Raw genomic sequence first — 23,915 nt, 5'->3', positions numbered from 1 at the left:
TTCTTAAGGGGCAGGAAATATTTTGGGAGTACAAAAGATGGCTTGTTCAACAATGTGAAAGCAAGAAAATGGGCCCCAAACTGAGACTATTATATCAACTATATGAAGAAAAGCAATGTGAAATAAGGATCTAGAGAGAAGTATTTGGATCCAGATTGTAGAGGATCAAGCTGAGGTCTTTCTATTTTATTTTGGGGGCAATTGTGAGATACTGAAATTTTCAAGAGACAGTGGAGGTCCTGTGGTAAACACATGTCAACTTTTAGGGGAAATAGATTGGAGAAGGGAGAGGATGTGGAGGGGGATCAATTAGAAGGCTATACTTGAGTGAAGAGGTGAAGTTGGCCCGACCTAGGATGTGTATACAACAGTACAGATGTGAGGGATGTTAAAGTCTTGGCAGCTAATTAAATATCAAGTGGAAAGAGAGGTAAGACTGGAGAACATTTTTTAGATTGCAAAACTGAGTGCTTGGGATAATCGTGGTCACCTCTTTGAATCAACAATATAATGTGGTCAGACTTTGTATAACTTAAAATGATATGTAAAAGTAAATTATGATCATTATATTTAACTTTATAGTTATTCATGTACAGGTTATATGTTTTATGAGATTGTGTGCACCCGAAGAACAAGACCCCTCAATATTTCAAGGACCTGAAAAACTTCCAAAGCCTCATGAGTAAAAATAACATTAACTTAAAGAGGAAAAAAATAAAACCTTTTTTTCCATTTATCTCATAGAAAACTATAGTGGTGGATATAACAGTAATTTAATAGAATAAATTGTTTATTTGAAAGGTGGTTTTATTGTCATAAATTATTATGATAATTGTGGATGATGATGTATTCAGAGTTCACCCAACATTTTCTGGAATGTGATTATGTATCCCAGTGCCAAAGCTGCAGCATGAAGTTGATTTTCCCAGTTGCACATATTTTATAGTATGATTCATCCTAGAATCATATCAGATTACCCATTGGGACTCCAGTCTTTCTGTGGAGATGTAATTGTAGCTTGGATAGTTCTATTTCCAGTTGCTGAGAGGGACAAGATAGTGACAGGCGAGAAAATGGCTCTGGGCCATCTTTGGAAGCAAGATTGACTGAATAATGAAAATGTGGACTAAAGGATCCATAAAGACATGGAATCATTGCCTGCCTTGATTGGCTTGCTTCTCACTGCAGAGACAACCTTGCTTTAGCTCAATTTATTCAGGTGATGACTTGAATTCTGATTCACTTCCCCCAATTAAGAAATTACTAAGGACTCTAAATATTCTAACTAAAAAGTAGAACTATAATAAACTGATCAGTAAGCAAAACTAGAATTTTACCATCTCCCATTCTTGACTCTCCTGATATATTTCTATATTAAAGCATTACATAGCTTGCATTATTTTTCTTTTTGGCATACAGTTTTATTTATTGTTTCATCTGTTGTTGGTTTCTCAGGTCTAATAGTGGTTTATTTATTGATTGAGAAAATGCTCTTTTGTTGAGCATTCAGTTCAGGGTATAGAAAATAAGAAAAAAAGAACTTTCCATCAAAGCATACTGGAAGACCTCTAACCTTTGTCTTCATGATGCAGGTCATGAGTCCTCCTAAGACTAAAATTGAATTTTTATCCTTTTGTCATTAAACAATTCTTTTGACAACTGTGTTTATGCCTCATTTTCTCAAAAATCAATGTAAACTGCTAGAAGTTAGGAACATTTCTTTTATTTCTTTGCAAAGTACAATGGCCTTTCCCCTGTCCTTATTCCCCCATCCTTATCCTTGTAACTTTTGCTACTATTGTTGGCCCTTATAACTTAGAAGTCTCTTTGATTTCTGGGACATTTCAATGCACTCTCTCTTTTTGGATCTCAATTTATTGGTTTTTGCTAATCTTTACTGGATTTTCTCCCTTTTTAAGCACTTTGCAAGTGACTCTGAGTGTTTTCCTCCTTGATTCACTGTGCTTTTACTCTTTTGAAGACAAAATCAATTTCTATAATTTAGAGTCAATTAAACTCCCATTGAATCACCCCCAAATTTACATGTCTAAGCCTGTACATTTTCCCTAAGTTTGGAGTTCCAGATTTCCAGTTGCCTGCTGGACATAGGATTTTCCTGTATCAAGTCAAACCCAATAGGACTATAGATAAAATCATTATCTTATCCAAAATACTGATTCTTTCACATCCTCTGCAAAATACTTGATGTTAACATTATAGTAACCCAGACTTGAAACTTTGAAGGAATTTTGAGCAAAAGGAACAGCTTCAGCAAAGGCATGAGAGCAGAGACAGAAAATTATGGAATTTTGATGGGAAAGTACAATATATATGGCACATGGAGGTAATTGGAGAGTGAATTTCATGGTAACTCTTTCCTGGAGAAAATACAGACTCCTTTAAAATGGGGAAAATTTTATTTTTGTCTTTATAACTCAGTTGTGAATAAGAGAGTTGGTCTTGATGCAAGAAAGATCAGAGTTCAAATTCTGCTTCTAATGCATACTGGCTAAGGCACTTTGACTAAGTCACTTAAACCCTTAGACCTCCAGCATACTCTTAAATGCTATAAATTAAGAGAAGTTGATGACTTTCTTTGGTATAGAGAAGTTCACAGCCAGGATTTCCCTATATTAATGAAATCACAGATCCAGTTTTTATTCTCAATATCCAAAACATATTACATGATTAAGAAATGTTTATTAATTGGTTGATCAGACACCAGATTGTGGAGGGATTTAAGGTCAGGTAAAGGAAAATATTAAAATATTATAATAGAGAAGTTTGCATCTATTTGTAAAATTAATGTTGAACAAGAGAAAATTTTCAGTTAAAAAAGTAATGGACCCAGAACTATATTTTAAAAAGCTTTTTCTAATGACATATATAGATTTGATCAGGAAGGCAGAAAATGGAGTAAGGAAGATTTGAAAAGAACTATTGAAATAATGTAAGCAGGGACTTTTAGAATAGAGAGGGGTAAACATTCAAGATATATGTAGGAATGGAATGAAAATAACCCAGTTGTTTATTAGATGAAAGAGTTGGGGATGATGGAAAATTCAAAAATCAATGTTACAAATATAAGAGACTTAGTGAATAGATGACACTAATAATAATAAAACAAGAACAATCCAGTTGTGACAGGGATAACATAAGCTCCTTGAGTGCAGGGACCATTTCATTTTTGTCTTGGTATTCCAAGAGCCTAGCACAGTACTGGACAAAAAGTAGGCACTTAATAAACATTCATTAACTGAATAATTAAAATATAATAAGCTCATCTTTTTTGGAGGGGGCAGATGAAATATTCAAATATTAACATCCTTTAGACAATTGAAAGTGTGAATTAAGAGCTAAAAATGATTCTAAACTACTAAATATTTGGGCATCATCTGCATAGAGATCATAAGTAGAAAGCTAGAGGAATGAAAGAGTTTACCAAGGAAGAGCATGAAGAGATAGAAAAGAAGAGAGCCTTGAAACAAAGAAAATTATAGACCAATCTCCCTAATGAACACTGTTGCAAAAATCTCAAATGAAATTTTAGGAATGAGATTGCAACAAGTTGTTACTAGGATTTATACCAGACAGGCAGAGATGGTTCAATATTAGAAGAACACTCGACATAATTGAACATATCACTAGTAAAACCAACAGAAAATATATGATTATCTCAAAAGATGCTGAAAAAGCCTTTGATATAATACAATATCCATTCTTATTAAAAACACTAGAAAGTTTAGGAATAAATGGAGTTTTCGTGTAAAATAATAAATGGTATCTATCTAAAACTATCAGCAATATTATATGCAATGGGGATAAACTTGGAGCATTTCCAATAAGATCAGGGGTGAAATAAGGATGGTCCTTATCACCATTACTATTCAGTATAGTTTTTAAAATGTTAACCTTAGCAATAAGAGAAAAAGAAATTGAAGGAATCAGAAGTTGCAATGAGGAAGCAAAGCTTTCACTCTTTGAAGATTATATGATGGTATACTTTAAGAACCTGAGGTAATCATTTTTAAAAAAAATCCTTGAAACAATTAACAAAATAAGCAAAGTATTAGGATATAAAATAAAACAACACATATATCACCAGCATTTGTATATATATTAACAACAAAGCTCAGAGCAGGGCATAGAAAGAGAAAGTCCATTTAAAATAACTATAGATAGTCTTAAATATTTAGGAATCTACCTTCCAAGACAAACCCAGAAACTGTATGAACACAATCTTAAAACACTTCTCCCTCAATTAAAATCAGATCCAAATAATTAGAAAAATGTCAATTACTCATGTTTAGGTCAAGCTAATATAATAAAAATGACAATCCTACCCAAATTCAATTACTTATTCTGTGCCATATTAATCAAATTACCAAATAACTATTTTACCAAGATAGAAAAATAACAAATTCATCTGGAGCAACAAAAGGACAAGAATAGCAAGGGAACTAATAAAAAAAATGTAAAGGAAGGTGGCCCAGCTCTACCAGATCTAAAACTATACTATAAAGTGACAATCATCAGAACTACCCGGTACTGGTTAAGAAATAGATCAGTGGATTAGGCTAGTTTCAAAAGAACCAGTAGTAAATGACTATAGTAATCTATTGTTTGACAAACCCAAAGACATCAGCTTCTGGGATAAGAATTCACTATTTGACAAAACTGTTGGAAAAACTGGAAAATAGTATGGCCAAAACTAGGCCTAGACCCACATCTCACATCCTGTACCAAAATAAGGTCAAAATAGGTACAGAATTTAGATATTAAAGGTGACACCATAGATAAATTAATAGACAAAAAAATACCCTATCTGATCTATGTTAAGGGACAAATTTATGAACAATAAGAAATATACTACATTATAAACTGAAAAAAGAAATGATTTTAACTATATTAAATTATAAAGTTTCTGCAATAATAAAATCAATGCTACCAAAATTAGAAGGAAAGCAGAAAGCTGGGAAGCAATCTTCACAACTAGGATATCTGATAAAGATCTCACTTCTAAAATATATTGAGAACTGACGCAAATTTATAAGGTTGTAAGTCATTCCCCAATTGATAAATGGTCAAAGAATATGAATAGAAAGTTTTCAAATAAAGAAATTAAAGTCATATATAATCATCTGAAAAAAATGCCCCAAATCATTATTGATTAGAGAAATGCAAAGTAAAACAACTCTGAGGTATCACCTCACACCTATCAGATTGGTTAAGATGACAAAAAGGGAAAATGATCAATGTTGGAAAGATTATGGGAAGATTAGGACATTGATGTATTGCTGATGGAGTTGTGAACTGTTCCAACCATTCTGGAGAGCAATAAAACTGTTAATACCCTTTGACCCAACAAATCTAATCTAGGTTTATATCTAGAAGAAATTATAAAAAAATTGAAAAAGTCCCAAATGTTCCAAAATATTCATAGTAGTGCTTTTTGTAGTGGCAAATAGATAGCCATCAATTGGGGAATAGTTAAACAAATTATGGATATTATTATGGAATATTATGGAATACTATTGTTTTATAAGAAACCATAAATGGTTGAACTCTAGATCAGCATGGAATGAGTTACAGGATCTGATGCTGAGGGAAAAGAGCAGAACCAAGAGAACAATGTAGATATTAACAACAACATTGTAAGATGATCAACCTTCATGGAATCAGTTACTCTCAGCAGTTCAGAGAGGTAGGACAACCCTATTAGATTGGCTATGAACAATGCTATCCCCATCCAGAGGGGAAAAAAACAAAACAAAATAAAGCAAAAAAATAATCCTTCAGACTCTGATGAGCACCACAATCACCTTTTATAAAAATTTGTCTTATGCATTTCTTTCCTTAAATCCTAATTCCTCATAGCAAAAATGACTAATGTAAACATGCTTAACACAAATGTGTATGTACAATAATAACCTGACTATTCACCACTGAGGGAAGGGGGTGGGAAGGGAAGGAGGAAGGAAATTTTGTAACTCAAAAATATACATATACATATGGATGAATGTTGAAAAATCTTCATAACATGTATTTGGAAAAATAAAATTTCAATTTAAAAAAAAAAGAAAAGAAGGGAGCCAAAGAAGTACCCTTTGCCAATATTTGCAGTAAATTTAGTTGAGTGATAAAAGCAATGGAAATGATAGAGAAGAAACAAATAAAGCTGTAGGAGACAAAATAATGTAAGTAGAAAAGTGAAATAAGAAAAAGTTAGATAAACTATAAAATTTGAGATGATGATGAGATAGCCAAATAGATGAATACATACAAACATGCATACTCACACACACACACACACACATACACACACACATATATATATTATACAATAAATGCTTATTAAATGTCATATAAATATGACATTTAATAAGCATTTATTGTATAAAAATCAGTATGTCAACTCCTGGAGACAGGAAAACAAGAAAACAAGATGGTTCCTTCTCTTATGGGATTAATCTTATAATGGTTGAAGATAAAATATAAAGAGTTAGAAGGTAGGGTAAGGGATAGGTGAGAGTGGGGAAAGAAGGTATTCATGTTGAAGCAGGGGCAGGCTTTATGGAGATGGAAGGCACTAGAGATTGAACTCAAAGTGTAATGAATACACATAATGGTCATGTGTGAAATTTTCCTCTTATTTTTGGTATTTATTTGGGGAAAGAGGGTTTTAAAAAGTTATTTCTTCTCTTAATTTTTTTTTATTATGGAGAAGGTAAAGAGGAGTAGAGGAATAAAAATAACAAAAACAAGTCAAATATAAATTACAAAATGTGAATCTCAAAAGGAAGAAAATCAAGTTTAAAGTAACTTTATAATTTATGTTTATATACATATACATATATATATATATGTATATAATATATACGCTTTGTAAAGTTTTTAAATTTTTTTTTTACTTATTTAAGGTAATGGGGTTGAGTGACTTGCCCAAGGCCACATAGCTAGGCAATTATTGGGTGTCTAAGATCAAATTTGAACTCAGGTCTTCCTGACTCCAGGCTCAATGGTTGGTACTTTATCCACTATGCCACCTAGCTGCCACACGCGTGGACACACACACACACACACACACACACACACATATACACACACACACAAAATATATATATTGCAAAGCAAGCAATGTGAACTGAGATTTGATTTCATATAGAATCTTCTTTATATATATATATATATATATATATATATATATATATAATGTTTGAATATTTTCTAGGTTTTTTAAGTATTTTTTTTTCCTAAGAAAAAATATAGATATGTTTGAACTAAAGAAGAAAATATTTTATGGAAGTTTTAAAGAATTTGAAAGTTTGTCAAGTGTAAAATTTGTTCTGCATGGCTTCAGAAAGATGTTACTAGAAAGCAATGGATAAGTGAAAGAGTTTTAATATAAAGGAAATATTCTTCAAAACTAAATCTGTCCAAAGTACAATGGGCTTTCCCAGGATACCCTACACTAGAAGTCTTAGAGGCAAGACTAACTCACTGCTTTCTATATGTGTTGTAGAGGAGATTCTCTATCAATTATGGATAGGACTAAATGATCCTGGAAGTCTCTTCTAATATGTGGAGTCTCTATTTCTGCATTATAAAAATATATTGTTGGAAAGTGAGCTGTAGGATGAAATACAGAAGGAAAAAAAAAAGAAAAAGGGGAAAAAACAGTTTTACTAAACCAGATCATATAATTGGTGAGTGGCAGAGAAAAGATTCAGTTGTTTGAATTTTCACTGAAATTCTAGCACTTTTCCCTCTATTACAGTGGTTTTTTAAGAATGGTCTGGCAGGGGTGGCTAGGTGGCACAGGGGATAGAGCACCAGCCTTGGAGTCAGGAGTACCTGAGTTCAACTCTGACCTCAGACACTTAACAATTACCTAGCTGTGTGGCCTTGGGCCAGCCACTTAACCCCATTTGCCTTGTCAAAAAAAAAAAAAATGGTCCGGGCAGTTATGTGGCACAGTGAATAGAGCACCGGCCCTGGAGTCAGGAGGACCCGAGTTCAAATCTGACCTCAGACACTTAATAATTGCCTATCTCTGTAGCCTTGGGCAAGTCCCTCAACCCCATTGCCTTAATAAATAAATTCTGTGAGGTCAAAATTTTTCTTTATCATCTTAAGACTTTTAATTTTAATATGACAAATATTGCTATTTTTAATTCATATAAATAGAAATTCTTGGAAGGTTTGGGGTGTGATCATTATAATCCTCAATAAAATTAAAATTTAAAGGCTCTTGAAACTAATAAATCTGAGAACACCATGATCATTTTTAGGATTTTGAATGCTAACTCAATATCAAGGAAAGAGATATTCATTGAAGTGTAATTGGTGTAATAATACCTTATATCATTTTGCATGATGTTGAAGAAAGAGCATTAGTTAGACTGGAAGTCAGTAGAGGCCTTAATTTGAATTCTACTTCTTACATTAGCTTGTTATTTAATTCTATAGATGTCACTTAAATCATTGAGTCTCAGTTCTATCCCCTGGAAAATGATCATATCACAGGTTTAGGAGTATTGGATGAGAGAAGGTGGGGAAAAAGGACTCATTTAAAGAACTCTATAATTGTTTTCTATTACTAATATCAGTTACTCAGATACAAAGTATTTTATCTTGGAGAATTTAAAGAGTAAATAACAGTTATGATTCATTATCCTACTACAACACATTTTCACAGTACTGCTCAAAAGGTTTTGGAACAAGTATTTTGTTCTTCATTACTCATGAGATGTTCCTTGCATATGCAATAAGAGCATTATAATTTGCAATCTATTACTTCAGGGAGCTTCACTGCTTGTATAAGAAAGAGGACAAAAACAAGGCTAGAGCTAAAAAAAGGTATTTACTAGGTAATGAGTAGGCAAATTAACTTACATTTACTGCTAATTGATTGGTAGGGAATGTTCATGAATGTTCCCCTTACCTCTGACAATGAAGTATCTTCCTACATGTTTCTTTTTTCAAGCAATGAAGACAAGTTCATTTATTCTGTCTAATTCATGAAAATGAACTCCTAAAAATGAGAACAACAAATTATCTCTTTCTAACTGGATTCAACATGTAGAAAGACAAGTAAGATTTTAATAAAACCTATTTTCTGTGTTTGTGTGTGTGTGTGTGTGTGTGTGTGTGTGTGTGTGTGTGTATATGTTTGTCTTGTTATGGGTGAATTGATTAGATTTTGGCTGCCAGTAGCTGGGTAGGTAACATAACCTCAGCAGGTATTGTCTAAAATTAAATTGTTTAACGTACTTTTGTCAGGGAGAATCTTTCAGGCCAGCACATCTTGTTATCTGTGAACAAACAGCTATGAAAACCTGAGATCCACTTCTGGTGGTAGAGAACATGAGGCCAACCAGGGAAAGTCAATAGAGGTGTAATTCCCAGAATAGAGATGATTTGGCGGTGAAAGAAAAAATGCATCTAGGAAAAAGTAGAATGATGATGTCACCATAGAATTATGGAAGTCCTGCTCTATTCTAGATGGTAGTTGACTTGTGCACTTGTGTCTTGTATGTGAATACTCTTCATGCATAATTCTGGCCACATGTGTATAACCTTCACTTGTACTCCTGGTCACATATATTCTTTGAATGTTTAAACTCCTTTACTGACAATTGTAGAAGAATCTTTCTATATATGCCTGAGTGTCTTTTCTCTTAATTTTTGATTGTTATTGGGTTAAACCTATTTTGTTTAGAGCTAAATGTATTTTATTGGCTAGAAACAGTAATGGTTAATATATCAATGGAGTCTCTCAGTCATGATCTATGATTTTTTTCTTTTTTAAAAATATTTTATTTGCTTGTTTTCCAATTACATTCAACAGTAGTTTTTTTTACCAATCATTTTTTTGCAAGATTTTGACTCATATCTTCTCCTTCCCTTCCTTCCTCCCACCTCTCTCTACAGAAAGCAATCTGATATAGGCTCTACATTTATAATCACGCTAAACATAGAGCCACATTCATCATGTTGTAGAGAAGAATCAAATCCAAATAGAAAAAAAATACTTTAGAGAGAGAAGAATGCTATAACACATAAGCAAACTTTAAAAAATTGAAGATAACGAGTTTTTGTCTTTGATTATTGTACTGCTGAAATGAACAAGTCTATCATAGCTGCTCATCACCCCATGTTGTTAGTGTGTACAATATTCTTCTGGTTCTGCTCATTTCTCTCCACATCAGTTCATGCAAGTCTTTTCAGGCTTTTCTGAAATCCCACCCCTCATGATTTCTTTAAGAACAAGAGTGCTGGGGTGGCTAGGTGGCATAGTGGATAGAGCACCAGCCCTGGAGTCAAGAGCACCTGAGTTCAAATCCGGCCTCAGACACTTAATAATTACCTAGCTGTGTGGCCTTGAGCAAGCCACTTAACCCCATTGCCTTGCAAAAAAAAAAAATCAAAGAAAAAAAAAGAACAAGAGTGTTGGTCAGCTAGGTGATGCAGTATATAGAGCACCGGTCCTGGAATCAGGATGACCTGAGTTCAAATTTGGTCTCAGACACTTAATAATTACCTAGCTGTGTGACCTTGGGCAAGCCACTTGACCCCATTTGCCTTGCAAAAAACCTAAAAAAAAATGCCTAGCTGTGTGACCTTGCACAAGTCACTTAGCCTTACTGCCTTGCAAAAACAAACAAAAAAAGAACAAGTGTTCTGTTAAGGCATTCTCCAATAGATGATCATCCCCTCAAATTTCAATTCCTTGTCACTACAAAAACTGACTTTGAATATGACCAATGATTTTAAGAGAGTATTAAATTGCAAAGTACTTCAAAATTGTCTTATAATTTCTAAGAGAAAAACGGGTGAGAACAGGTAACCCTATGCACTACATATAGATTCCTGACCTGGGACCTATTCCACATGGGAAAATAATTATGCTTTAGATATAAACAGTTTAAGCACTGACAAGAGATATGTAATGTATATTTGTGCATGTCTGTTTGTATACACATGAATACATACATATACGCATACAGCTGAGATACATATATATATAAAAGAACATAAGCACACATACATTATACCCATACATACATATATGTATATGAGTGTATATGAGTGTATATAAGTGTATTGTGTATTCCTTATTCCCTATGTTCTGAAGTTGTCTTCATAGTCACTATGAAGTTTCCTCCTTTTTTATGCTTTTCCCATATATATATAACAAAAAGGATTTAATGGAAAGGGGGGGAAAATCTGAATATAGACATTTAAGACATTAAGAAAATTTTTAACTTTGAAATAGCACCAAAATATATGTAATATATGTATCTCTGTGTGTGTAGATACATATACATATATGTGCATGCTTACTTAACTTTGTATGAAAAAAGTTTGTTCTTTTCATTATGAAAGATATATCAATACATACAACATCCCTAAGACTTTTCTTTACATATATAAAGTCATAGAATAATGGATCTGCAATTGGAATGGACTTTAGAGGTACAAATTTCTCATTTTAAAAAATGGTGAAACTGATAGAGGCCCAAATAGATGATGTGACTTTTCCAGAATCATCCAGTTAATAAATAGTAGACCAAATATTTCAATTCAGGTCTTTTGCTTTCAAATACAATATCCTTCTCCTATAACAAAATTCTTTTGGACAAGGTCTGGATTTCTATTTAGAGGTGATATGAATAAATATATAATACCTGTTGGCATTGCAAGGCAAAGTGTATGAAATTATACACATGCACACAAATAACAAAAATAATTATAGTTGCACATACATGTGCATATATTTTATGGATGATTATCAGAATGTGGTTTGACTCAAAGTCTCTAATAATAGAAACAATGACATATTTTCAGATCCACTTTATGATACATTTTTTTTCTCTCTCTTCCTTAATTTTATAATGGAAAAACATGTTGGAATTAGAAAGAATAAGGTCAAATCCTATCCCTGAGACTTAGTTATTTTTTGACTCTGGTAAAACAGATTAACCCTTTATCTCCAGGCCACTTCTTAGCTTATCTAAAAAGTGAACAGATTGGATGCAATCTGAATTAGTGGAGGGACTTTCTACACAGTGGGAGTTCCTACCAAGTGATATTTTTAGGCTAGAGGAAATCACACAGATCCTTCATGTATTTGCATAATTTCTATTATTTCTTTGCATAAATCTTGAATGAAACAGATTTTAATACCCCAATTCTTTTTTTTTTTAGGTTTTTGCAAGGCAAATGGGGTCAAGTGGCTTGCCCAAGGCCACACAGCTAGGTAATTATTAAATGTCTGAGACTGGATTGGAACCCAGGTACTCCTGACTCCAAGGCCGGTGCTTTATCCACTACACCACCTAGATGCTCCTACCCCAATCTTTATAGTGTTTAAAAATGTATATTTTATTATTAACCATAAAATAGCTGCCTTAAAATGAATCTTTTTTGTTATTGTAGTTTTATTTACTACTAAAAAAGGCTCTTACTAACAGCCTTATTAAAATCCACATCATGTTTATGACATGTAGAACCACCTCAGAACCCTTAGTTTCAGGCTACTTTTCTTTAGTTTCTGTTAACCACTCTATCACTTCAAATCTGTTTTTTTTTTAAATCTCATTTCTTTATTCCCATGCTTGCTCCATTCTCTTTTATTCTCATAGATTGTTTACTCACTTTTTTCTTCATTTCTGTCTCAGGGTCACTTCATTTTCCATTTCTCACTCACCTTCTTCCTGACTTTGTGTATACCAGTGTCTTTTATCTTTAATATTCTATAGGAACATGACTCACTACAAAGAACTGAGAAATACAAATTATGCTATGAACAAAGGACAGAATTACAATCTGAGCCCCATTTTTCTCCACTAAAGTAATTACTAGCATTGTTTTATTTTCACCAAAATAGAAGGAAAAAATGTAATAGATAATTATTCCAGTGAATGACACATCTCTGTCTCTTGGTTTCCCATTCTTTTCTTTTTCTAAGGATAGGTTCTAGACCTGTGATTTCATCTGGTAATTCTCAGATGGGGAAACTTCCTCTATCAATGTAGGTGAATACATTTTCTGCTACTTGTAAGTTAGAGAGCTGAATAGCATAAAAAAGAATTAAATGACTTGGCTAAGATCACAAAAGCAAAATATATCAAAGGTGAAACTTTAATTCATTTCTTCCTTATTTCAAATCCCTCTTTCTACCAAAATGGCACACTGCTTCTTGTTTGTTTCTTAATTTTTGTTTAAGTGACCCTTCTGTGGGAGGATCAGAAAGCATAATATATGATTAATCTCTATTTTGAAGTCCCATTTGAAAGATGCTTGATTTGCATTAGCATTCATAATTACTTAATGACAAATCAGATATGCCTCATTTCTAGTAAGTGTAGAAACATGTTGTCTGAAGGATGTAGTTTAATTAGTGTACTCCTAAAAACATGTCCCTCATGACCATTGGATGTAATCATTATTTTATGTATTTAACTGTGAAATTCATATTTACTTAGCAGGCTAGAGTGTTCTTTTTTGATTTCCAAAGCTATTTTATACAGTCCTCTTAGGCTTTAAAGAAATCACAAAAGATATTTAGGACAGTTACTAAATTATAAAGAAAAAAGAAAATAGCTACTATTGTACTGAAGCAAATACATTTAAAAAACACACACCCTCAGTCAGTATCATATTACATCCATAAAATGGAGAAGGGGGAAATAAATATGTAGAGCAGCTAATTTTAATTCTTCACTTAATAACTTATATGTAGGAAACACATGCTCTCCTAGATCACTGAGATAATTTAGGTTTTTTTATTCTTGATAAATGGATTGAAAATGACCTCATTCCAAGGACAACTAGTGATTTTTCCCCCCTTCTACTATAGTACTGCTTAAGTTTCATTTTTTAAAAATGTAACTCTTCATATATGTCTTGTTTCAAGCAGATCCAATATCCAATAATCATTTCTCACTGAAGTTCAATGCCAATATAATGAACTGGATGCACCATAATTGTGACAAATTCATTAGAGGATAGAGAAAATGGTAAGGGGATTTTAGTAGCAACAGCAAAAACAATAGTACAAATTTTTACATATTCAAGTTCAGGGAGAAGAAGCTAGTCCTAGAAAATACAACTTCCCCTGATTAGGAAAGGGCAAAAAAAGGAAAGTCATAAGAAAGATGGAGCAATGCAATGGAACCCTGAGGGCAGGAAAGCCAATATAGGATGGCAAGAGGAAATGTTGAGGCATTAGTCACCATGAGAAACAAATATAACCCCCTACTGAAGGAGCATACCTCATTCCCAAGTTAGTTTCTAAAACATGGTCCCATTTTCCCTGTGCAAATTATCTGTCTGTGAATGCTTTACTGAGATATAGAGTTAATTCTAGGATTTGGTTGTAAGATTATGCCAGAATAGTGCAAATGTTGGCAGGAGATATCAAGCAAAGGAGCTGAGCATTCACAATGACCATCTTCAGAGTTTTGAAGAAGTCTCTTCATAAATGTACAAAAAACTCCTCAAGTAAAAAGTCCCAGAATCTTGAAGTGATTAAATAAAAGACAGTTATTTTGGTAGAGGAAAAGATAAATAGTTCTTCATTTGATAAACATTACTCTTAAATGGTGGGCCTTCTCTACCACAGTGAAAAATATATTAGTTTAAACATATTGAAAGCATTTAGTTTTTCTGAATCTCATTTGTGATCAAAAATAATTTCTTACACAGTGAATACAAAGACAAAATGACACAGTCTCTGCTCTTAAGCCTCTTGAATTCATGATTTGAAACTATTGGATCAAAATCACACTTTTATTTTATTCCACCTCCTCTAAGGAAACCTTCCTTAACTGTCCTATTCATGTCAGACCTTCCCTTCTCTGGGATTCTTTTGCACTGAAGTTTGAACTTCAATTTATAAAATGCTCAACAGTTTTCTCCCAATTTTATTTGGTCTGAGTCGGGTCTTTCCAGATCAGTAGTCAACTGCTGGAGAATAAAGACTCTCTGTCCTCATCTATACACTTCCTTACCACCATTTCATAACTAGCATGAGGACTGAAATTTAGTAACGGCTCAGCATTTGGTTGCTCAGAAATAGTGAGAGAATTGTTGAACTGCTTCCAAATATTTGAATGGTTGTCAAACCAAAGGAGGATTTGTTCATTTTGGCTTGACCCCAGAGAGTTGAAATAGGAACAATGAATGAAAGTTATAATATGGTAGTTTTCAGTTCAATATAGAAATTTCTCATAACTTGTTCTTATTGTTGAGTTGTTTCACTCATGTCCTACTCTTTGTGATCTTATTTTGCAATTTTCTTGGCAAAGATACTGGAGTAATCTGCCATTTTCTTTTCCAGTTCATTTTATATATTAGAAAACTGTGGCAAAAGGGATTAAATGACTTGTCCAGGGTATAAGTATCTGAAGCCAGTTTGAACTCATGAAATGAGTCTTTTCCAATGTGTAAGCCCAAATCTCTATCCACTGCATCCCCCCTGGCTGTCCTTTCTTCATAATTAGCTTTCCAATATTGATAGGGTTTTTCTTCAAGAGGGAGATCTCTTTAATACTATAGCTATTCAAAAAGATATTGTATGACCACTGGGGAAATTGTTATTGGAATTCATGCTTCAGATAAGGGGGTAGTTGCATCTCTAAGGTCTCTTCCAACACTGACAGCATTGAGAGTCTGAATATTTAAAAAAATGATGGGACCATAAAGAAATGGGCTCCAATAATATTTTGGGTTTTTTTTAAGTGAATCATTCTATAAACATTTTCCTAGAACAATGATATTAATTGAATTAGAAGAATATTTTCCAAAGGAGTCATGGGCTAACTCTAAATTATCATTAGCTGACATTACAATGTAAGGCTTTTAAAGACTAGACAATTTTCCTTTTAGTCTTTACATTCCAAATCTAGAAGAATGTCTTACACATAGTAGATTTTTTAAAAAGCATTTAAAAAATTCAATTGTGTTTAATGACTATCAATCAAACCAGTGTGTGACATAAAATAAATACAATTGCTTACCACTGAGCAAATGATGCAAAAAAATTCTTGCTTTCCTTTCTTCAAACACTATAATTAATTCCTGAAGCAATGATAATATTATATAACATATAATTTAATATATATTATTTGTAAATATGTATATATAAAATATATACTGTCATATTGAAGGAGAATGGTTATCATTATATATGTCCATACATGCATATTTTGTATACATATATAAAATATCCTGTCATTTTGGAGAAAAGATATTGTAATCAAAGGAATTTTTCTCCAAAAAGGAAGAGAAATTGGTCATGTGCCAAGTATTGCAGTACCTGATTGATAGCTCATGATATATTATTGGTAGCTTCCTGATTATTTCTGGAGAAAATGAGGAAGGATTCATATATATATATACATATGGTGAGCCTTATGTGTGAATAATATGACATAAAGTTGAAAAAAATGAGAAGGCATGGATAGATTTTTTTACATTCTAGTATTTTATTATTCCCCAATTACATATTTTGAAAATTTTAACATTCATTTTTACTAAGATGTTGACTTGCAAAAATTCCAAATTTTTTCCCTCCCCTCTCCTCATTTTGAAATAGTGGGCAGTTTGATATAGTTTATACATGTGCTATCATGTAAAACATATTTCCATAATTAATCTCAGTTGAGGAAGAAGAAACAAATCAAAAGTAAAAAATTATAATGACAAAGAATAAAGTACTTAAAAAATCTGCATTTGGTGCATTTATGTCTTCTACTGATATAACTTCATTATCTATAGTACCTTTTAGTAAGATGTAGTTTCCTTCCTTAGCTCTTTACATTGGACCTATTTTCCTTTTACTTCATTTGAGTTCAGATTTATTTTACATCATCTGTAGTATAATTGATTCTGTTCCACTCCTTTACCTCTATGTATGTCTCTGCTTCAAGTGTATTTCTTATATAGAACATATTGTAGTATTCTGGGTTTTGATTCACTTTGCTATCCACTTCCCTTTTATGGGAGAGTTCATCTCATTCACATTCACTTTATAATTACTACCTGGGTATTTCCTTCCAACAATTCTTCCTACTGTTTGCCCTCTCTCTCTCCTGTCACCCTTTCCTTCCTTACATTATTTTACTTCTGTCTAACACCTTCCTTAATCTGTCTTCCTTTCTGACAATCACCAGAACCTTCCCCTTTATTTCATTTCCTCCACTCCCACTTCACTGTGGGGTAAGATAGATTTCTATATTCAATTATTATGTATATCATTCCCTCTGACGCACCAGTGAGAGAGTCAAACAATGCTCATAACTCATTCTTCTACTTTCCCCTCCATTATAATAGGTCTTTCATGCCTCTTTATGTAAAATGATATATCCTATTCCAGCTCTCTCTTTTCCTTCTGCATCCATTATACTTTTCTTTCTCATCCCTTAATTTTTTTTACATATTTTCCTCAAATTCACCTTATACCCATACACTCTGCTATGTATATTCCTTCTAGCTGTAACAACACTGATACAGTTGTCAAGAATTAACATTTATCATTTTTTTTTTTCTGTATAAGGATGCAAACTGTTTAGTTCCTTTGAATCCTTTATGTTTTCCTTTCTCTTTTTACCTGTTTATGCTTCTTTTGGGTCTTGATATTAGAGGTTAATTTTTTTAATTTAAACCTTGCCTTTTCTTTTTTCAAAGATTAAAATTCATCCACTACATTAAATGACCATTTTTCATTTGTGTTATGCTTAGCTTTGCCAGATAAGTGATTCTTGGTTTTCCTAGCTTCTTTGCTTTCTGGAATATGTTCCGTGATCTGTGATCATTTAATGTTACAGCTGTTATGTTCTGTGTTATCCTGATTGAACTCCTTAATAGTTGAACTGTTTCTTTCTGACCTCTTGTAGTATTTTTTTTCACTTTACCTGAACATTCTGAAATGTGGCTATATTATTCCTTGGAGTTTTTAGTTTGATATCTTTTTTTTAGCTGACTGGTGAATTCTTTCAATGCTTATTTTACCCTATAGTTTCAAAACATCAGGTCACTTTTCCTTGATAATGCCTTGAATAAAGCTATGATTTTCATTACGACTTTCAAGTGGTACAATGATTCTAATATTACCTCTCCTGGATCTATTTTTCTAAGTCATTTGATTTTCTCAGAGTTATTTAACAGTTTCTTTCATTTTTAAAATTACTTTAAATTTGATGAATTGTTGATGTCTCATAATCATTAGCTTCCAGTTGACCAATTTTAAATTTTAAGGAATTGTTTTCCCAGTTAGATTTTATACTTATCTTCTCTGTTTGCCCAATTATATTCTCTATAGAGTAGTTTTCCTCAGTAGATCCTTTTGACCACCTTTTCCTTTTGGCCAACTCTACTTTTTACGCAGTTGTTTTCTTTTTTTCCAAATTTTTCCTTATGCTTCTCTTACATTATTATTTTGAGTTCTTCCATGACCTCTTTCTGGGTCTAAGACCACTTCCAATTTTTCTTTGGAGTTTTGCTCATAGATGTTTTGACATTTTTGTCCTCTTCCAAGTTTGTATCTTGTTCTTCCCTGTCATCATAAAAATATTTTATAGTCATTTTTTTGTTTTTTTTCTCATCTTTTTTTTTTGGTCTTTTTTGTTTCCTTTAAATAGAAACTCTGCTCCCAGATAGGAAGGGGCACTATTTCATACTTCTTGTGCTAGTGGCTGCAGGTCTGAAATGCTTGCCTGGTATTGTGCTGATGTATCCCTATGGTACTATACTTAGAGGGTTTGGTGAGAGAGGGGATGACTTTCACTTGTGTAGTCCTTAGGGATCTGCAGAAGACAAAGAGAGAAATTGAAATTAAGTGCTAAGAGTGGGAATAAAAAAGGAGACAAACTAGTAGAAGATGGGAAGAAATGATATATCTTAAGCAATTAGAGGAATTTTCATTTGTAAGGACTAAGGCTGCCTCATTATACGTGAGATGAAGATGAAAAAGAGATAGTGGTGGAATACATATGAGTGATATGAAATGAAGAGGAGGAATGAAGGAGATGAAAGATATGAGCTCATTTTTTTCTGTAAAAGATGAGGAATGGTTCTTAAATGAAAGGGTGGAAGGGGAAGCAATAAAAGGTTTGAGGAGGGATGAAAAGAATTACTTTGGAGAGCAGGATAATGAATTAATAAGAAAAATAATAAGATTATTTGAGGTTATTTAACATGAATTTGCTGTAACCTCAGAATGATTATATGATTTTTCTTCTTTATTCAACAGCATCTATGCAGGAATAGAGGCAAAAAATGGTACAAATGATCTAAAGCTGAGGCATGGTAGGGTATATTTGACAAAATGGTAATGAGACAAGAGATTCAAGAAAATCCTGATCTGTTTTCCCAAGAGTTAATGTGGGGAATAAAGGAAATAGTGATTAGTGAAAGGAAAATATCCTGGGAAAGAATTGAAAGGTCAAGAAATTAGAGGCCAAGTTGAAAAAGAATAGAGTTTGAGAAGGGAAGGCAGGGGAGAAATGAAAAATCAATGCATTATTAGGGGATTTTGGAATTCTTGAGTATGGAAGTGGCACATTTGTGGATGATAGCAATATCAAGTATATGATCTTTTTTTTTATGTGACAAGATTATAAAGGAGAAGGTCATAGGAGGTGAATAGGTTAAAAAGCTGAGGAGTTAGGATGTTTATATACATATATATGTGTGTGTGTGTGTGTGTGTGTGTGTGTGTGTGTGTGTATGTGTATAAAATCAATATGATGATGATGATGTTTGTCCTTCACTGCCAAAGAAGACTATGACATCATGTGATGTCATGGCAAGCACATGAATTGGATTTGAGTGAGGGGTGTTATGATAAATCACCTACCTAACTTTTTCCTCCAGTCTTCCAAGTCCAGTGGCCAGATATAAATCAGAAGGACTGGAGATAGCCCTGGATTCAAGGCAATCAAGGTTAAGTGACTTGGCCAAAGTCACACATCCTTAATACCACATCGTATCAACCCTGACTATCCATCATCAAGAGTTAAAAAAGTGTGCAAGAACATGAAGATATAAGTAGAATTTAAAGATATCAAAAACTGAAGGTGGAAACAGAACAAAAATATACAAGGGCTAATAGACTCCATCATATCCCATAGAAGAATCAAGATGTTTTTCAGGGTCAAAAATACAATCAGTGGTGCAAGACAAAGGCAAAGATGTGGTGTGCCTTTTTTAGAATGATAACTACTATCATCTTTTATCAATAAGAGGAGAATGGAAGATGAAGGAGAAAGGCATGATTAAAACTGAAAAAATAAAAACAAAAGTTTCTTGAAACAAAAGAGAGGAAGAGATCTGCTAAAATATACTTTCTAAGGGAAGAAGTAAATATCTGCAATGGGAGAGGACTTTATCTCAAGAATTTGGTATATTTTGAGAACAGGCTCCCAGGGAAAAGGCAGCTGTTAGTGCCTTAGACAGAGTGCTCTGTCTGCAGGAAGGAAGACTGAAGTTCAAATTCAGCCTCAGCTACTTGCTAACTGTTGGATCCCAGGCAAGTTATTTAATCATTTCAGTCTTATTTTCCTGATAGAAAATGGGAATAATACTCTCAAAAGCGTATACTATTCTGACTTCTTTCAGTTCCTAGCTTTAATCCCACCTTCTAAAGGAAGTCTTTTTTCAAATCTATAATTTTCAGGCTTTCTGTTGTTCAGTTTCATTCTTTTTTTAATGCCATCTCATTCCATTAGACTGGGAGCTCTTTGTGAAAAGTGTCTCACTTTTTTTTGGTAGCTCCATTGCTTTGCATAACTCTTAACATTTAAAGAAAGGCACTCAATAAATGTTTTTTGACTGACTGACAGTATTTGGTCAAATAAAATCAATTAAAAGCATAATCATCAAGATAAAATGCTTATATATAGCAAAAGGTGACATATACAGAATCAAAAAATTATAAAGTATACTCATAGATCATCAAGTTGAGGCAATACCTGAACAAGAAACCCCTACAAGATATTCTAGACAAGTTGGAACCCATAAATGGGGAGCTCATTTTTTGAGGCAGTTCCTTCTACTTTGTGATAGCTCTAATTTTAAAGACCTCCTTATAGTAACCTGAAATCTCACTTTTTAACATCTGTATCCATTGCTCCTAGTTCTATTTTCAGGTACAAGCTGAAAAATTGGATCACTATTCCATGTGAAATCCCTTCATTATCATTTCATTTCAATCTTCCCTTTTTCAAGTTAAGCATCCTAAGTTCCTTCAAGCAATTTTCATATGTAACCAAAAAATACCTCCTTCAGCACATTTTGTAGTTTCTTAACATTTTTCCTAAATGGTATTATTCAAAACAGAAGACAATATTCTCGACATAATAAGATGAAACTACCATCATTAAGAATACCATGCTTCTTTTGATCTTCTTGTTATTCAGTTGTATCAGTTGTGCATAACTCTCCCCCCAATTTAGGGTATTTCTGGCAAAGATATTAGAGTAGTCTACCATTTTCTTCTCCATCTTCTTTTATAGATGAGAAAACTGAGGCAAATAGGGTTAAGTGACTTACCCAAGGTCACACAGCTAGAATATGTCTGAGACTGGATTTGAACTAATGAAGTTCATTGTTCCTCATTCTAAGCCCACCGTTTTTTTTCCATTGCAACATTTTGCTGTTCTTTTTTTTTTGATCTAGCCTAAGAGAAATTTGGGGGGCCTTCAGGCCATAGTATTAATTTTGATGTTTTAGTACAATAAAATTTTGAAGATTCTTTCACTTGACTTCTCTAACCACCTCTTCCCATACCACCATCACTTGCAGTTAACATTTTTAACCCAAAGGTAAGTCAATATTTATCCATTTAAAATGTAATAATATTCAATGTGCCCCATTGACCTATCCTACTGAGATCTTTGGGGATCTTAAATTTGTTATCTGACAGATCACATATTCCTAATTTGTGTTATTTGTAATTGCATGAAATTTTGTATTTGTGCTTTCACTAGTTATTGAAAAGAGTTACTGCCCCAAAAAAGGACAGGACCAAAAAAGATAACTGTAGATCTACACTAGAGATTTCTTTCTAGGTTGACATGGATCAGTGGATTTCAGTGTAGTGACTCAAATAATCATAGATTGTATGCAATAATTTAAGAATTTAACAATCTAATTAAACTATATTCTAACTGCTTTATTCATCTTATTGACATAAATATCATCAAAAACTTTGTCTTCCTAAAATGGTGGCATATTATGGCTACAATATTCTCTTCATTTATGAAGCTATCTATCAAAAAAAGGAAATGAATTTAACCTGAATTGGTTTGCTCTTTATGAGTCAATGCTGGACTTTGATAAATCCTATTTATTTCTTAAATTACTCATAAAGTACTTCTTTCAATTAATTTCAATTTTTGTCAAGAATGAAAATTAAAGTCACTATGGTAATGTTTATAATTTTATGATTCTAAGAATATGAACTTTTCCCTAAGTTTAAAATCAGAACCACATTTATCAGCTTCTAATAATAAAATCACAGAATTCTTGAGGTAGAAGAGATTTTAAAAATCATTCAATTTGACAACCTCATTTTGTTCCCCATTTTGGAAATCTAAACCTTGGGAGAAGATAATTTTCTTAGGTGCACACATATAGAAAGTGAGAGAGACAAAATCCAAATCTAGGGAGTCTGACTTCAAAGTATAGAGGTCTTTATATTAAAACATTATTTTTTCTTTCTGCAACACGTTTTAGGTAGTCTGTGTTCTTTCAAAGATTACTGAGAGCAACTTTATAATTCCAGCTGCCAGTTTCTTACAATTTCTGGGATACAGTTTGCCCAATCATAGTGATTTTTTCCCTCTGTCTCTTTTTTAAATAATAGTGATTTTAAATCACTGAGTGAGTCTAGATTCTTTCTAGGAGGATAAGATCTCAGTTATTGCTTGTTTTAGCTGCCTGAAAAATTTCACTCTTAGTATTCTGAATTTAATCATCTGAAGGGTAAGGAAAAAAAAGAAAAAAAGAATTGAATAGTTTTTCCCACAATTAATTCATCAATTTATATTCCTCATAAAGGAATTCAGTTCTATCTGTATCTTCATTTTTCTTCCATTAGGAGTGGAAGAAACCTACATATCATCTTGAACATTCAGTACAAGTTGTATTTCTTTCTGAACTTTAGAACCTTTGATACTTTGTTCATCGAGTGCTACTCTTTTCTATTCTCCATTATATATACTCCTACTTCCATTGCAATACTTGTCTTTGGCCTATCGAAATTAGCTTTAAAAATTCCATACATCTCTTTTTGCTCTCCCTATTGCTTTTTCTTCTGCAATGTAATTGTTTATGTTTATACTATCAAAAATTAATTCTTGAAAGCATTTCATATATATGTATATAAATATGTGTATATATACATATATGCTTGTATACATATATATATATGTATATACATGTGCATATGTTTATGCACATGCGTATGTGTGTCAGTGTAGTTTGCATAGTGATTAGGTTGCTGGTTGCAGAATTGTAAGGATCAGACTTCCTCAGTAACTTAGATGCTGTGAGATACTGTAAGTCACATAACTTTTGTCTGCCTCGGTTTCCTCAACTATAAAATGGAAATAAAAATATGTAACTCCCAAGGTTTTGTGAAGACAAAATGAGCTAATACTTAAAATGTTTTATAATTTAAAAAAATTATAATATTTTTCCCAGTTACATGTAAAAATAATTTTTAACATTTGTTTTTAAAACTTTGAGTTTCAAATTCTCTTCCTTTATCTCCATTACCTTCATTGAGAAAGCAAGTAAATCAATATAAATATGTGTAGCAAAACATAACTTCATATTAATCATTTTGTGAAAGAAAAAACCAATCCACATTAAAAAACACAAAAAGAAAGATACAGTGAAAAGAA

Source organism: Macrotis lagotis, chromosome 6, assembly GCF_037893015.1.
Source record: "Macrotis lagotis isolate mMagLag1 chromosome 6, bilby.v1.9.chrom.fasta, whole genome shotgun sequence".
Classification (NCBI taxonomy): Eukaryota; Metazoa; Chordata; class Mammalia; order Peramelemorphia; family Peramelidae; genus Macrotis; species Macrotis lagotis.
This window is presented reverse-complemented; position numbering follows the sequence as displayed.